This window comes from Pantherophis guttatus, chromosome 2 (genome assembly GCF_059756535.1).
Source record: "Pantherophis guttatus breed Tessera chromosome 2, ASM5975653v1, whole genome shotgun sequence".
Lineage (NCBI taxonomy): Eukaryota > Metazoa > Chordata > Lepidosauria > Squamata > Colubridae > Pantherophis > Pantherophis guttatus.
In genome coordinates, this window is record NC_142064.1 from 111,227,417 (window position 1) to 111,244,949 (window position 17,533).

Here is a 17,533-nt window from a genome sequence, read left to right on the forward strand (position 1 = left end):
GAAGATGGATTGACTATATTCAAAACAAATATCGGATTAAAAAGTTTCAAATAGCTTATGAATGAAAACAGAGATTTTAGAAAAGTACTTATATTTAGTTAAGTAAAAGGGGAGTTAAAGTACAAAGGGAAGATAGGAGTCTATAGACGGTTAGCTTATGTTAGTATATGTTTGTTGAATGCTATACCTGTATTTTGCTTTGGGAAGTCGGGGGGGGAGGGCTGGGGAGGGAGGTGGGAGGTGGGATGGGAAAATATTTGTAAAATTCTTTAAAACTTTTTAATAAAAAAAAAACAGAAAAATAACAAAACATCAGGGACAGATGGAATTCCGGTTGAAGTATATAAAAAATTTCAGGAAGTTTTGGGAGAAATTATGTTGGATATATATGTATTAGAGAAAGCCAAAATGCCAAATTCGTGGATGGAGGCATATATAGCATTAATTCCAAAAGAAAGTACGGATAATCAATTCATTCAAAACTATAGGCCAATCTCGCTGTTAAATGCCGACTATAAAATCCTAGCAACAATAATAGCAGAAAGACTAAAAAAGATATTAAACAAAATAATTCATTCGGATCAAAACGGGTTTTTATCCAAACGACAAATTAAAAACAATACAAGGATTATTTTGAATATTTTAGAATATTATGAGGCACATCCAGAAAAACAATTGGCAGTAATAATGATAGATGCACAAAAGGCATTCGTCAACTTGAATTGGCAGTTTTTAATTAATCAATTAATAGGGATGAAATTTGGTGAAAAAATTTATAGAAATGATTAAGACAATTTATTCTAAGCAAACAGCAAAAATTATGGTCAATGAAGATCTTACAGAAAAAGTTGATATAAATAAAGGGGTTAGACAAGGCTGTCCATTGTCCCCCCTCTTATTCATCCTTTCATTGGAAATATTATTGGCGCAGATAAAGGGAAATAAGGAAATAAAAGGGTTAAAAGTTAAAAGAGAAGAATACAAAACTTTGCAGACAACATGGCATTTATATTAGAGGACCATTTGGAAATAGGAGAAAAACTCCTACTAGAAATAGAGAAATGTGGAATAGTAGCAGGCCTGAAAATAAATAAAAACAAAACAAAGATAATTACTAAGAACCTCACGCAAGGCCAAAACAAGAAATTAGAGGAAAAACTAAGAATTCAAATTGTCAAAAAGGCAAAAAGTACCTGGGCATTTGGCTCACGGAAAGAACATCTTCAATAAAGGAAGACAATTACTCAAAATTTTGTTATCGATCTATTTAGATCTTCAAAAAAGGCTTTCCCTAATTTTATCGGAATTACTTGAAATAAGAATAAAATTTTCGGTAGAATATTCATTTTAATTGTGGCTATTCTTCCGATCAGCGAGAGTTGTAAATTTTTCCATTTATCCAAATCCGTCTTTATTTGCTGCATTAATTTAGTATAATTATCTTCTTTGATCGATATACATCTTGCTGTTAGCCAGATTCCCAACTTTAACTTTTTTAGTTACCTGCATGCCCATTTTTTCCATTAATTCATTTTTCTGTTTATTTGTAAAGTTTTTTGTCAATATTTTGGTCTTTTCCTTGTTTATTTTAAGTCCTGCCACTGCACCAAACTCTTCTTTTTTAAAAAAAACTAATTTGGGTCCTGTTTCTAGTGGTTCCTCCAGAATAAATACCAAATCATTGTAAATGCTTGTACTTTGTATTGTTCTTTGTATTGCTCTTCAGACCTTTTTTCCTGGTGTTGTCTGGTCTGTCTAAGTAGGACTTCTAGAATTAATATGAATAGTAGAGGCGATAGGAGACATCCTTGTCTTACGCCCTTATTTATGTTAAATTTTCCTGTTATTTCTCCATTTATTATTACATTCGCCATTTGGTTGGAATATATTGTTTGAACTATCTTTACAAAGTTTTCTCCAAAATTCATATTTTTCAGTTGTAATATCATAAACTGCCAATTCATGTTGTCAACGGCTTTTTGTGCATCCAAGAAGATCATTTTTTTTTCTTTTTCTCTTTTTCTTTGAAAAAGAGTTTCATTTCTTTTTCCATTTGTATGAACTGCTTGTCTTTTAAAATATTTTGGTTTGTTGTCCATTTCCATTTCTTCTTTTGTCCCCTCCATATGACTTTTACGGGATTGTGATCTGCCCATATGTTTGTTGTTATGTCTACTTCTTGGATGTCTGTTCTTATTCCCAATATCATCCACACCATGTCTATTTTTGACCACGATTGATGTGTATTTGAACAGAATATATATTGATTTGATTTTAAATTTAGCTCTCCATGCATCCTGTAGATTTAATTCCTGTGCCATCTCAAAGAATGTTTTTGGAAGTGTTCTTTTTAAATTTCTTTTACTGCTTCTGTAATCTTTTTTAACATCCAAAATTACGTTAAAGTATCCTATTAAGCATATATTTTCATAGTCTGTTTCTATTATCTTTTTATGTAATCTTTTATAGAACTCTTCCTGCTTATTATTTGGGGCATATATTGCAATCTGAAGTGTTTGCATCTGTTTATTGATATCTCAGTCATTAATATTCTTCCTTCTTCATCCACGTATATCTGTCTGGGTTTTAACGATTCTCTGATGTACAGTGCTATCCCTCTCTTCTTTTCACATGCTAGAGACAAGTGCAGCTTCCTGATTTTAGGGTATTCTACTAGGTTGCCATGTTGTTTTTTGATGTGGATTTCTTGGAGGCAGACTATATCCAAATTCAATCTTTGTAATTTTGTAAGAGTTTGGTTGAAAACATATTTCACACATACCTAAATCCCTTTCTTGAACTCCAGTTCCAGGAACATAACCATTGCATCTAGGCTGGACAAATGTAGGTGATTTAATGGACTGATCAGAGAAAAGCTGTTTGCTATCATCTAATAGCTGTTAAGTAAAGAGGTTGACATCCTTTGGGAAAGAAAAGGGTAAAGTACCACTCTTGCATTCATTTTGTACAGGAATTGGTGGTAGCTTTCCCCACTTGCCCATTTACAGCTAATTGCTGCCCTTATAATGTCATATGGAAGAGCTGTATAAAGAGCAGCAGAGCAAGATTGTTTGGTTGTTTGAAGAGTGTTCTGTGGGGGCTGAGTGATTTATGGGCAGTAGGAAAGTGTGGCAGGGCCGGGCTTGACAAGGAGATGCTGGACAAGGTGAGACACCCCTCGATGTGAGTGACGTTGAGTTGGCCATTCCCACCCAGTCACATGACCACCCAACCCTGCCTACCCAGCCAATCATTAGGGCAGAGAACTGGTTGTTAAATTATTTGAATCCCACCACTGGGTGACCCTTATGTTCTTGTATGGAGCAGAAGTTTGGGATCTATACTCTAATACTGTATTAGAACAAACACAATCCCAGCACCTGAGATGTATTTTGATTGTAGATCTAAGGACAGATGCTGTAGCAATTAGAGCTAAATTAGGAATTCATACAATTCATGCACTGTCTCAAATCAGAGCATATAACTACTGGTACAAAATCAATGAAATGGAGACTGATAGACTCCCTATGCCTGTGATGGTGAACCTATGGCACGCGTGCCACAGGTGGCATGCGTAGCCATATCGGTGGGTATGCGAGCTCAGCGCCAGCTGATTTTCGGGCCTTCTGGGCCGTTTCCAGCCTCCGGAGGGCTTCCGGGGGTGGGGAAGGCCGTTTTCGCCCTCCCCAGGCTCCTAGAAAGGCTCTGGAGGCTGGGGAGAGCAAAAAATGGGCCTACCAGGCCCACCGTGCCATCGCGTGCCAGGAGCAGTGGGGTAGCGGGGGGTCGTGCATGCATGTGCAGGGCCAGGGTATTATGGAATGAAAGACTGAAAAACATTCCTGGGTCAGCCAGATACAGTTTATTGTGCAGGTTCAGAGCCAGATTTGTATCTGAAATTCTGAACAAAGGAAGAGTTCTGATACAACTGTTTTTATACATATCCAAGACAAAGGATTCGGTGAGCTCATGCATTTTCCATATATGGTTAACATACACTTGTTATATGATTAAGGTGACCAGATTTTAACATTGGTAAAGAGGGACATTGTGGGCGTGGCTTATTTTGTGGGCGTGGCTAGCTGGTCACATGACTGGGTGGGCGTGGCTAGCTGGTCACGTGACTGGGTGGGCGTGGCTAGCTGGTCATGTGACCGGGTGGCCATGGCTATGTGTATAGGGTAAGGTGAACAGATTTTAACATTGGTAAGGACACCATTGTGGGCGTGACTTATTGTGTGGGCGTGGCTTGGAGGCAATGTGACTGGGTAGGCGTGGCTAGCTGGTCATGTGACCGGGTGGCCATGGCTATGTGTATAGGGACTACTCAGAGGGCTGAAAAGTCATTTCTGACAGGTCCTCACACTTTTGATTGGTCCTCACACTTATGACCATCCTCACATTTATGCCCGTGCAGTATTCTTAACAACCATGTCACTCATTTCACAACTGCTTCTCTTCACCATGATGACAAGATAGGGCAAAAATGTAAAATGTGAGGACAGTCGTAAGTTCGAGGACTGGTCAAAAGTGTGAGGACCAGTCAAAAATAACTTTTTCAGCCCTCTAAGTAGTCCATATGCACAAAAGGACTAACCAGAGGGCTGAAAAAATCATTTCTGACAGGTCCTCGCACTTTTGACTGGTCCTCACACTTATGACCATCCTCACATTTATGCCCATGCAGCATTCTTAACAACCATGTCTATTTATTCATATTTGTTCTCTTTTATTCTTTAAAGTTTAACCATTCATTCTTTATCTTAATATCTTTATATTTGTTTGGGATTGGCTTTCTTCCCTTTCATCTTTTTTATTGTACAGCAATCTTTCTCCTCAAACCTACCACCTCTCTCTTTTCTTTCCTTCTTACTTTCTCTTCCCCCCCTCTTCTTCTCCTCCCTACTTCCTCTTCCTTTCTCCTTCTCCTCCTCTCTTCCTCCCCCTCTTACCTTCACTCCTACTCTAATTTCCCTTCCCTTCCTTCATCCCTCTCTATTGCTGTATCCTTTTATGCATATGGACTACTCAGAGGGCTGAAAAAGTTATTTTTGACTGGTCCTCGCACTTTTGACCAGTCCTCGAACTTACGACTGTCTTCACATTTTACATTTTTGCCCTATCTTGTCATCATGGTGAAGAGAAGCAGTTGTGAAATGAGTGACATGGTTGTTAAGAATGCTGCATGGGCATAAATGTGAGGATGGTCATAAGTGTGAGGACCAGTCAAAAGTGCGAGGACCTGTTAGAAATGACTTTTTTCAGCCCTCTGGTTAGTCCTTTTGTGCATATGGACTACTCAGAGGGCTGAAAAAGTTATTTTTGATTGGTCCTCGCACTTTTGACCAGTCCTCGAACTTACGACTGTCCTCACATTTTACATTTTTGCCCTATCTTGTCATCATGGTGAAGAGAAGCAGTTGTGAAATGAGTGACATGGTTGTTAAGAATGCTGCACGGGCATAAATGTGAGGATGGTCATAAGTGTGAGAACCAGTCAAAAGTGTGAGGACCAGTCAAAAATAACTTTTTCAGCCCTCTAAGTAGTCCATATGCACAAAAGGACTAACCAGAGGGCTGAAAAAATCATTTCTGACAGGTCCTCGCACTTTTGACTGGTCCTCACACTTATGACCATCCTCACATTTATGCCCATGCAGCATCCTTAACAACCATGTCACTCATTTCACAACTGCTTCTCTTCACCATGGTGATAAGATAGAGCAAAAAACGTAAAATGTGAAAACAGTCGTAAGTTCGAGGACTGGTCAAAAGTGCGAGGACCAGTCAAAAATAACTTTTTCAGCCCTCTGAGTAGTCCATATGCATAAAAGGATACAGCAATAGAGAGGGATGAAGGAAGGGAAGGGAAATTAGAGTAGGAGTGAAGGTAAGAGGGGGAGGAAGAGAGGAGGAGAAGGAGAAAGGAAGAGGAAGTAGGGAGGAGAAGAAGAGGGGGGGAAGAGAAAGTAAGAAGGAAAGAAAAGAGAGAGGTGGTAGGTTTGAGGAGAAAGATTGCTGTACAATAAAAAAGATGAAAGGGAAGAAAGCCAATCCCAAACAAATATAAAGATATTAAGATAAAGAATGAATGGTTAAACTTTAAAGAATAAAAGAGAACAAATATGAATAAATAGCAGTAATTAGAAACACACATACAAACATACAATTTATTTTCTTTGAACAGAGTATTTGGCCGGTTCACAAATTTAAACAGTGTTTAGTCACTTCAATTAAATTTACAATTTCTATATTTCCTTTTTGCCATATTTATTCCTCATCTATTTTTTTAAAAAAACCAATATTACCCTTCATCCTCATCTCTAATCTTAATCAAATTCAATTTTCCCCTTCTATTCTATATTATACCCCTTCCCATTGTCATCTATTTTTATATCCATCCTCACATTGTTTAATTATGTAATTATGTAATACAGTTGTTTAATACAAATTCAACATTTTAATATAAATCAATTAGTTATAAAACTATCTTTTTTGTATATTAATCAATATGAACATGAATATTCCTATTATTTCCATGCAATCCAATTTCTTACAAATCAATTAATTATATTTACCAATAATAATAAACCAAATAATTTCCCCCATATATTCCTCTGAACCACAACTTAAACATTTCTGCTTTCAACACAATATACAATTAATAGTATCTCAATTCAATTATTACAATTCCCTAGTTAAATACAGCTTTTTTTTCTTTTGTGTTTTAAAATCTTGAACTCTCCTCCTAAATTTCCCATTGTTTGCAGTTTTTCACCTACCTTTTTTGGGGAGGAAAAATAAAAATAAATCTCTCTCTGCCTCATTTTGTCACTTTGCACCAAAGATCCTGGTTTCGGTTTCGTTTCTGCAGCTTAGCTAGGGGAAAAAAAAACTCTTTACACTGATTGCCTGTAGGGCGGCCCTTTGAAGCCCCGGGCAAGAGTTTAAACAGTTTTTTTTTCTTCTAGCCATCAGCTGGGGCTAAGAGGCAGCGGGACTGAGGAGGCAGAATGAAAAATCGGGACTTTTTTGAAACGCCGCGGAACGCGGGACAAATTGCTAAAAAGCGGGACTGTCCCGCCAAAAGCGGGACGTCTGGTCACCTTATATATGATAATTGACACTTCCTAATTACTAAACCATTAGTTTCTAGTTTATAAGATTATCTTTAGCTAGACAACCTTCCTTAGTTCTGTAATTACTAATACAGGAGTTTTATTGCTGTCCTTAGGTAAATTTATTGGATTAAGTAACTCTTTGTAACATATATGTCCTTGTGTCTTTGACAGTGAGGCCTCTTAAATGTTTTCCATATGGCTGTCCTTCCGTGACAGCTAGGCTTCATCAGGAGATATATTACCAATAATGGGATTTAGCTGATTTTTAATATAATCTCCAAGCACTTTTCTCCCTTATAACAATGTGAATAGAGAGTGTCCTTTAGGGTTCATGTAACTGACTCTGTATGATTCCTTCTTTATTCACATTATTCCCATTCACCTTATTCACATTATTATTTTATTCACTTTAGGGGCACATAGAATTATGGGTATGGGCACACGTGTGAGTGACCCCCCTTCCCCCCCCCCGCGCTCCTGGCACGTGATAGCAAAAAAGTTAGCCATCATTGCCCTATGCTATGTCTACTAGAGCAGATAAAACTACAACTACAAACCTCTTGGATTACTAAACTGACAAATTTTGTAAAGAGCTGTGGCCTTCTTGTCTCTTGTGTAACAGGAGAACAAGTTTAAAAAGAGTTGCTCAAAGGATCATGGACATAGAAGCACAAAATGATATAGCTACTCTCAGTAAGGCTGGTAACTTGAAATGGCTAAATAAATATAAACATACTTTTCAAATAGACAACTATTTAAAGTTACAATTGCCAAAACATCTTAGGGAGATATTTACCTAAGCAAGATTCAAACAGCTTGATACAATGGTTAGGTATGGGAGGTTCCATTCTATATGATATAATGGACATATCTGCATTTGCAGAGTGGTAGAGGCCTGCCAAGAGGGAAGCGGTGGCTCAGTGGCTAAGATGCTGAGATTGTCGATCAGAAGGTTGGCAGTTCAGTGTTTCAAATTCTTCACAGAAGGATCTTGACAGACTTGAACATTGGGCGCTATCTAACAAAATGAAATTCAATGGTGAAAAAAGTAAGGTTCTACATTTAGGCAAGAAAAACAAAATACACAGGTACAGTATATCTGGTACCTTGCTCAATAGTAGTAACTGTGAGAGGGATCTTGGAGTCTTAGTGGACAACCATTGAGATATGAGCCAGCAGTGTGCAGCAGCTGCCAAAAAAGCCAACATAGTTCTGGGCTGCATAAACAGAGGGATAGAATCGAGATCACGTGAAGTGTTAATACCACTTTATAATGCCTTGGTAAGGCCACACTTGGAATACTGCATTCAGTTTTGGTCGCCATGATGTAAAAAAGATGTTGAGACTCTAGAAAGAGTGCAGAGAAGAGCAACAAATATGATTAGGAGACAAAGAAGAGGGACTCAAACTATTCTCCAAAGCACCTGAGGGTAGAACAAGAAGCAATGGGTGGAAACTAATCAAGGAGAGAAGCAACTTAGAACTAAGGAGAAATTTCCTGACAGTTAGAACAATTAATAAGTGAAACAACTTGCCTGCAGAAGTTGTGAATGCTCCAACACTGGAAATTTTTAAGAAGATGTTGGATAATCATTTGTCTGAAGTGATGTAGGGTTTCCTGCCTAAGCAGGAGGTTGGACTAGAAGACCTCCAAAGTCCCTTCCAACTCTGTTATTTTATTCTATTCTAAATCCTTAGCGCCACATAACGGAGTGAGCTCCCATTACTTGTCCTAGCTTCTGCCAACCTAGCAGTTCGAAAGCACATAAAAAATGGAAGTAGAAAAATAGGGACCACTTTGGTGGGAAGGTAACAGCGCTCGGTGTGCCTTCGGTGTTTAATCATGCCGGCCACATGACCATGGAGACATCTTCGGACAGTGATGGCTCTTTGGCTTAGAAAGCACTGCCCCTAGAGCCGGAAATGACTAGCATGCATGTGTGGGGGAACCTTTACCTTTACTTTATTAGAGGCCTGCCAAAGGAGGAAAAAATCCAGCCTAAAGTGAGAGAGGGAGGCTAGAAAGGCTGTCAAAAAGAAGAGGAGGTCAACCTATTCTCCAAAGCACCTGAAGGCAGGACAAGAAGCACTAGATGGACACTAATCAAGGAGAGAAACAACCTAGAACTAAGGAGAAATTTCCTGACAGCACAATTAATCAGTGGAACAGCTGAAATCTGAAATGTCTTTGGGATTCCTGCTTGAACAGGGGTTGGACTAGAAGCTCTCCAAGGTACCTTCCAATTCTATTATTCTGTTAATTTAGCCACCTTCACAAATTCCATCATCTTTTCTATAGGAATAGAATAGGTATACAAGTCAAAATAGGCAAGGAATTAGTAAGATAATACCTATCTATCCTGGATGAGTACAAATCATCTGGAACAAATGATTTATATCCCAGAGTTCTGAAGGGGCTGGCTGATGTAATTTTGGAGCCACTGAATATAATCTTCAAAGCTCATGTAGCACAGGGGAACTACCAGAGGACTGGAAAAGAGATGATGCGTCCCAATCTGTACAAAGGGGAAAAATGGATGTAGGAAATCAGCCAAGCAGCTTGCCATCGATACCTGGGAAAATCCTGGAACAGATAATCAAAGGGGAGGATTTGTGAGCATCTAGATGTGAGCAAGGTGATTAGTTGAAACCAGCATATGTTTGTTAAAAACAAATCATGCCAGACAAACCTTATTGCCTAATGAAACTATAGAATGATAGGACTGGAAGGGATGTCAGAGATTTTTTAGTCCAACCCTCTCTCAAGGGAGGAGTCTTATACCATTCCTAGTCAGTGGTGGGTTTCACTTACCTTTGCTACCGGTTTGCATGCGCAGAGCATATTTGATTATGTCCGGGTGGAGCCTCCCACCGCCAATACTACCGGTTTGCCTGAAACTGGGCGAACCAGTAGCAACCCACCACTGATCCTAGTCAAATAATTGTCTGGTCTAGTTTTGAAAACTTCCTCTTTCAGAAACATTTTGCTTCTGTGTTGTATCTTTCTTTGATCAGCTTTGATAAATAAATCCCCTGGGAGGCAATGCAGACTAGTCTCCTTGTGGTGCCCCTGGGCAATCAGTTGGTCACAGTTAAATAATCTACATATTCTGGCTGCTGGACCTCACAAGGACCTCCCAGCAAAAAGAAGCAGCATGAGAACTGAAACTAAAAACAACAGTTAATCTGTAGTCAATGCCCTCTTCTTTGTGACAGCATCTCAAGTACTGGAAGACTGGAAGACAAGTCCCATCTAATTCTTCTTTTCAATAGGCCAGACATACCTAGCTTCTTCAACCATTCATCATATGATTTAGCCTCCAGACCCTTTATCATCTTTGTTGCGCCCTATGCATTCTTTCCAGGGTCTCAGTTTTATTGCATGCTTATGCTGTCTACAAGAATCTGAACTACTAATGGTCAAAGCAAACTGGCAGTAGATAAGAATTAATGGAATCCAAGGTAGGCTGGACTTCAATCTCTTGAGGTGCACTTAGACTTCACTTTTTCCTCAAGCTCATCCTGGTCATCTCCTACACCTATCTTCTAAAGTATTAGCTATCCCCCTCCCCTCCCCGCTTGGCATTATCTGCAAATTTGAGAAAGTTCCCTTCTAACCCCTCGTCTAGGTCATTTATGAAGATGTTGAAGATTATTAGGACCAAGACTGAACATAACTATGAAAGGAAAGGGAAAAGGGAATGATTGAGAAAATTTGTGAAGGCAATAATGTAATAACGGATAACTAGCATATCAAAAAGTCTTCAAAATTTCTTTTTAAAAAAAAATGTATTAAACATTTTTTTAAAAAACAAAAATAAAGCTTTAACAATTTTTCCTTTTCAACAGGTTCGCGTCGGTAAAGGATTTCTTACTCATACATTTTTCCCCTAATTCTAATATATATTTTGTACATATACTTTTAATATTAATTTATTTATTTGCATATATACATATAAATAACCGTGTACACAATTTCATTTCTACAGTTTTTGTTTCCTCATATTTGTTATTGTACTTCTACTCTTATTTCGACCATTATTTGATTCTTCCTTGCCTTTTATTTCTCTCCTCCAGCCATTCATATCATTTCTCCCACACTAAGTAATATTCTGTTTCCTCTTTTTCTTGTATCTCCTTTGTCTATTTCCGCACATTCCAAAACTTTTCTGATCAAATTATCTTCGGTTGGTATATTATTGTTTTTCCAATTCTGTGTGTAGATTATTCTTGTTGCTGTGATAATATGAATAATTAAATATTGTATTTCTTGTTCATATGACCCTGGGAGTATTCCTGATAAAAATATTTCTGGTCTCATCTCTATATGTTGTTTGGTTATCTCTTCTAATTGTGATCTGATTACTCCAATATTGTTTCACTTTATGACAGGACCACTACATGTGGTAATACGTTCCCTTTTGCTGTTTGCATTTCCAGCATGTTGGTGAAGTATTGGGAAACATCTTTGCCAGTCTGGCTGGTGGCAAGTGCCACCTATAAAATATTTTGTACATGTTTTCTTTATAAGATACAGACATTGTCAGTTTATAATTTTTGTTCCATAATTTCTGCATTTGTCCAATGTTATATCCGAAATTTTTCACCCACATTATCATATTTTCCTTAACTATCTCCTCTTCCAATTTGTATCTTAAGAAATAATTATAATTTTTTAAATCAATTTATCTTCTGTGCCTTGGAGGATTTTATCTAATTCGTGTACTTCTCTTTGGAATCCGTATTGTATCAAATCTGTCTTATATCTAGATTTTATTTATATGTAAGGCCACCAATCAATGTCTATACCCTGTTCTTTTAATTCCTGCCTTGTTTTCAATTCCCCTTGACTATTTAACAAATCTTTTGCCCTATCTTGTCACCATGGTGAAGAGAAGCAGTTGTGAAATGAGTGACACGGTTGTTAAGAATGCTACAATGGGCATAAATGATGACCAGTCAAAAGTGCGAGGACCTGTCAGAAATCACTTTTTTCAGCCCTCTGGGTAGTCCTTTTGTGCACATGGACTACTCAGAGGGCTGAAAAAGTTATTTTTGACTGGTCCTCACACTTTTGACCAGTTCTCGAATTTACGACTGTCCTCACATTTTATGTTTTTTGCCCTATCTTATCACCATGGTGAAAAGAAGCAGTTGTGAAATGAGTAACATGGTTGTTAAGAATGCTGCAGGGGCATAAATGTGAGGATGGTCATAAGTGTGAGGACCAGTCAAAAGTGCGAGGACCTGTCAGAAATGACTTTTTTCAGCCCTCTGAGTAGTCCCTATACATACAGCCATGGCCACCCGGTCACATGACCAGCTAGCCACGCCCACCCAGTCACATGACCTCCAAGCCACGCCCACAAAATAAGCCATGCCCACAGAACCATTGGTAAAAAAGTTTAGAACCCACCCCTGGTTGGGGGTCACCACAACATGAGGAACTGTATTAAAGGGTCGTGGCATTAGGAAGCTTGAGAACCACTGTCATAGAGTATTCCCTTGCCATGTTTGTAGTAGTGCATTTCAGATTAAATGTCATTGAAAATAGCTATGTTGTGTATTTTTTCCTTCCCATAAAAAGGCATGCCACCCTCTCTGTAAATCTTATCCCTCTAATGTTAAAATTCTTTTGTTTCTTAATTCGATCCAGTCTTTGATCCATATAAGTGATGTAAATTTCCCAATCTGGGTGTCCAAATCCTCCTCTTTCTCTACTATCATACAGTGATTGTATTTTGATTCTTGATTTTTTTCCTTGCCAAATATAGTTCACTATTAATTTATTTAGATCTTTAAAAAAGTTTTTTCCTAATTTTATATACTACTTGGAATAAGAATAGTATTCATGGTAACACGTTCATTTTAATCGCTGCTATTTTTCTTAAAAAGGATAATTGTAATGTACTCCAAATTTCCAAGTCTTTCTTTATCTGTAGTATTAATTTATTATAGTTGTCTTCTTTAATCAACAAACTTTTATTTGTTAACCATATTCCTAAGTATTTTATTTTTTTTGTTGTTTGAATACCCATTTTGTCTTCTAATTGTTTCTCCTGCTGCTTAATGAGGTTTTTCGTTAATGCCTTTGTTTTGAGTTTTATTAATTTTAAGTCCCGCTACTTTTTCATATTCTTCTATTTGCATTAATAATTTAGGTCCTGTCAGTATTGGTTGCTCTAAAACGAAGACCAGATCGTCAGCAAAGGCTTGGACTTTATATTCCTCTTTTTTTATTTTCAGTCCTTTTATTTCATTTTCACTTCTGATTTTATTTAACGATATCTCTAATGTTAAGATAAATAATAAGGCGGATAGAGGACATCCCTGTCTCACTCCTTTTGCTATTGGTAGTATCTCCATTTAATGCTATCTTTGCTGTTTATTTATTTTATTTATTTTATTTTATCAAATTTATATTCCGCCCTTCTCCCGTAGGACTCGGGGCGGCTCACAGAATAGAAACAACATAACAATAAAATAGTGCTAAAACAAGCCAATTTAAAATCCCCAGACAATTAAAACCTTGTGGCAGATCAGGGAATTTGCTGAAAAAGCCATATCTTCAGGTCGATGCAGAAAGTGCGGAGGTCGGGGGCCGTCCAGAGCCTGGTGGGTAACCCATTCCAGAGGGTCAGTGCAACCACAGAGAACGCCCTCATCCTGGGGGCTGCCAGCCGACATTGTCTGGCTGATGGCACCCAGAGGAGGGCAGTCCTATGTGAGTGCACTGGGCAGTGGGAGGCCGGTAGGAGGTGGTCTTCCAAGTACCCCAGGCCCATGCCATGAAGGGCTTTATAGGTAAATACCAGCACCTTGAAGCAGATCCGAAGGGCCACCGGCAGCCAGTGCAGCTCGCACAGGAGAGGTGTTACACGGGAGTAATGGGAAGCTCCCGTAACAACCTGCGTGGCCGCATTCTGGACCAGCTGGAGCCTCCGGGTGCACCCCAAGGGCAGCCCCATGTAGAGGGCATTGCAGTAATCCAACCGAGAAATAATGAGAGAATGAGTGACTGTATGGAGGGCATCCCTGTCTAGGAAAGGGCGCAACCGGCGCACCAGGCGAACCTGTGCAAAAGCCCCCTTTGTCACGGCCGTCAGATGATCCACCAAGGACAGCCATGAATCAAGGAGGACGCCAAGATTACGAACCCTTTCAGAGGGAGTAAGCAACTCCCCCCCCCATCCGAAGTGATGGGGATACTAGATCATGAGATGCCAGTATCCACAGCCACTCAGTCTTGGAGGGGTCGAGTCTGAGCCTGTTCCTACCTATCCAGACCCGTACCACCTCCAGGCACTTAGACATCACGGAAAGGGCATCCCTGGGTTGATCCGGGGTGGAGATGTACAGTTGGGTATCATCAGCATACTGATGATACCTCACCCCGAAACTGCGAATAATCTCACCCAGTGGCTTCATGTAGATGTTAAAGAGCAGGGGGGGAGAGAACCAACCCCTGTGGCACCCTACAAGTGAGGGGCCTTAGAGAGGATCTCTGACCCCCCACCCAAACAAACTGCATATGGCCTGAGAGGTAGGAGGAGAACCACTGTAAAATAGTGCCCCCCACCCCCAACCCCTGGAGCTGTCGTAGTAGGATACCATGGTCGATGGTATCAAATCCGCTGAGAGGTCAAGTAGCACCAGAATGGAGGAGTAACCCCCATCCCGGGCCCCCCAGAGATCATTCACCAGGGTGACCAATGCCGTTTCCGTGCTGTGTCCGGGCCTGAAACCCGATTGGTATGGGTCTGTTTGGGTTGAGTATATTTTTTGTATATTTTACAAATTTGTCTCCAAATTTCATATTTTCTAATTGTAAAATAAGGAATCTCCAGTTTAAATTATTGAAGGTTTTTTGTGCATCCAAAAATATTAATGCCATTTGTTTGTCTGGATTTACTTCATAATATTCTAATACGTCTATTATGATTGTCATATTGTTTTTTATTTGCCTTTTTGCAGTGGTGAAATCTAAATTTCTTTCCTACCGGTTCTGTGGGCGCAGCTTGGTGGGGGTCATGTGACTGGTGGATGTGGCCATGTAACCATGTGACTGGGGGATCAAAAGACAGAAACTCACTAAGAATGTCCTGCTGGAGCAGAGTTGGACTAGATAAATAAATAAAAACAAATAAATAATTTTATTTCTATACTGCCCTTCTCCTGAAGGACTCAAGGCGGTGTACAGCCTATTAAAAGCACAAAGACAAACATCAATTAAAAATATTTAAAATTATTAAATAATTTCAGCTCAGATTTAAAACCCCAAAAATTTAAAACACCCAATTTAAAATCATTACATCGATAGCCCGGCCTGGCGGAACAGCAGGGTCTTGAGGGCACAGCGAAATACACGGAGGTCGGAGATCTTACGCATTTCTGGGGGCAGTTCATTCCACAGGGCAGGGGCTCCCACAGAGAAGGCCCTCCCCCTGGGTGTCGCCAGCCGACATAATTTGGCTGATGGCATCCTGAGGAGATCCTCTCTGTGGGAGCAGACTGGCCAGTGGGAAGCTATTGGTGGCAGAAGTCGATTTCGAAGGTACCCAGGTCCTATGCCATGGAGCGCTTTAAAGGTGGTGACCAGCACCTTGAATCGCACCCAGGTCCCTTCCAGCCCTGGATTATACTCTGAAGCTGCGTCTAGTGCCAGGTTTGTAGTCCTTCCTTCCTCTCTTTTTTCTTTCCTTCCTTCCTTCCCTCCCTCCCTCCCTCCTTCCCTTTCTTTCTTTGGATATATTCTTTATCTTTTAATATTTCTTTGTTCAACATCCAACTTTTTTTCTTCTTCTGGCCTTTCCGTGTTACTCTTAATGGATTATGATCCGCCCATGTATTAGTCATTATTTCCACTTCTTCGATTTCCTTTCTAAGTTCTGTGGTCATCCATACCATATCTATCTTAGACGATTGATGTGGACTAGAATAGAATGTGTATTGTTTTTTTTTCTTTGTTTATTTCCCTCCATGTATCTTGTACGCATAATTCTTGTGTCATCTTGTGAAATGTGTCTGGTAGTGTCTTTTTCTTTGTTTTATTTTTCTTATTGCTTCAATAGTCTTTTTTCACATCCATAATCATGTTAAAACTCTCCAATTAGGCGTATGTTTTCATACTCCAATTCTTTTGCTTTATTGTGTATTAGTAACCTCATGCCTAATATTATCTGCACTAGTAAACCCCCTAAAAGTAATCTGTAGGAACTAAGAAAGGATGACAGCATAATCATACTGCCCGCAGACAAAGGCAATGCTACAGTGATAATGAATACGGTAGATTACGACAAAAAGTTGCTTGAGCTCCTCCAAGACGTTACGTATAAACCCTTAAGTACTGACCCAACCACATATTTAGAAAAAACTACCAAAACCAAGATAAAGGCCAGTCCCATAGATAAAGAAGTTCAACAAACAATCATCCCTAGAGAGGTCATCGAAATTTCCAAAACTATATAGCCTCCCAAAAATACATAAAAAGGGCATATCTCTCAGACCCATAGTTAGCTCCATAGACTCTCTGCTACAAAACTTGGCTAGATATTTAGCCAAACGACTACAACCATTTGCGGAATCGATTGCTTCTTATGTGCAGAACTCATATCATCTCATAGAAATTCTGAGAAACCAATGCATAGAGCAGGGTGACCTACTTGTAAGCTTTAATGTGGTCTCATTATTCACCCAAGTACCCGTTATAGAAGCTCTAGCAACGATCAAAAATAAATACCAACCACCAAACCACATCATAAAATTGGCAAGAGCATTGCCTTTCTAACACCTATTTCATGTACAAAGGGCAAAGATATAAACAAATGCAAGGGGCACCAATGGGATCACCGCTCTCTCCAGTTATTGCCAATCTGTTCATGGAGGGATTAGAAATTAAGGCGTTGGAACAAACTACTTATAAACCAAAATTATGGCTCAGATATGTAGATGATACGTTTGTGATCTGGCCCCATGGAAAAGACAAGCTAAACAATTTTCTAGCACATTTGAATAAAATGCATCCGAAGATACAATTCACTATGGAAATGGAGATTGAAAATCAACTCCCATTCTTAGATGTATTAATATACAAGTGTAGGAAGTTAGCACTCACCCCTTTCCTGGAAGAGTGAAATATTTTAGGAAATATGAAAAAGCCAGAATATTATATTTCCCTGGATGAGAAATATGAAAAGCATATTTTACAGACAAAGCAGCTCCCACCTTCCTGCCCCCCACCCTTTGTCAATGGGCCATTAAGGCCTGGGCCAGTCTATTCTACATAACAAAGATCTGCCTCCTTCAGGCAGAGCCATACTAGGAATTGCCAAAGATAGGATTAGCCCTCTACACAATAGCAGCAGAAACTCACCACATGTGACCTGGGAAGCACATGTGACCATCAGCCAGCA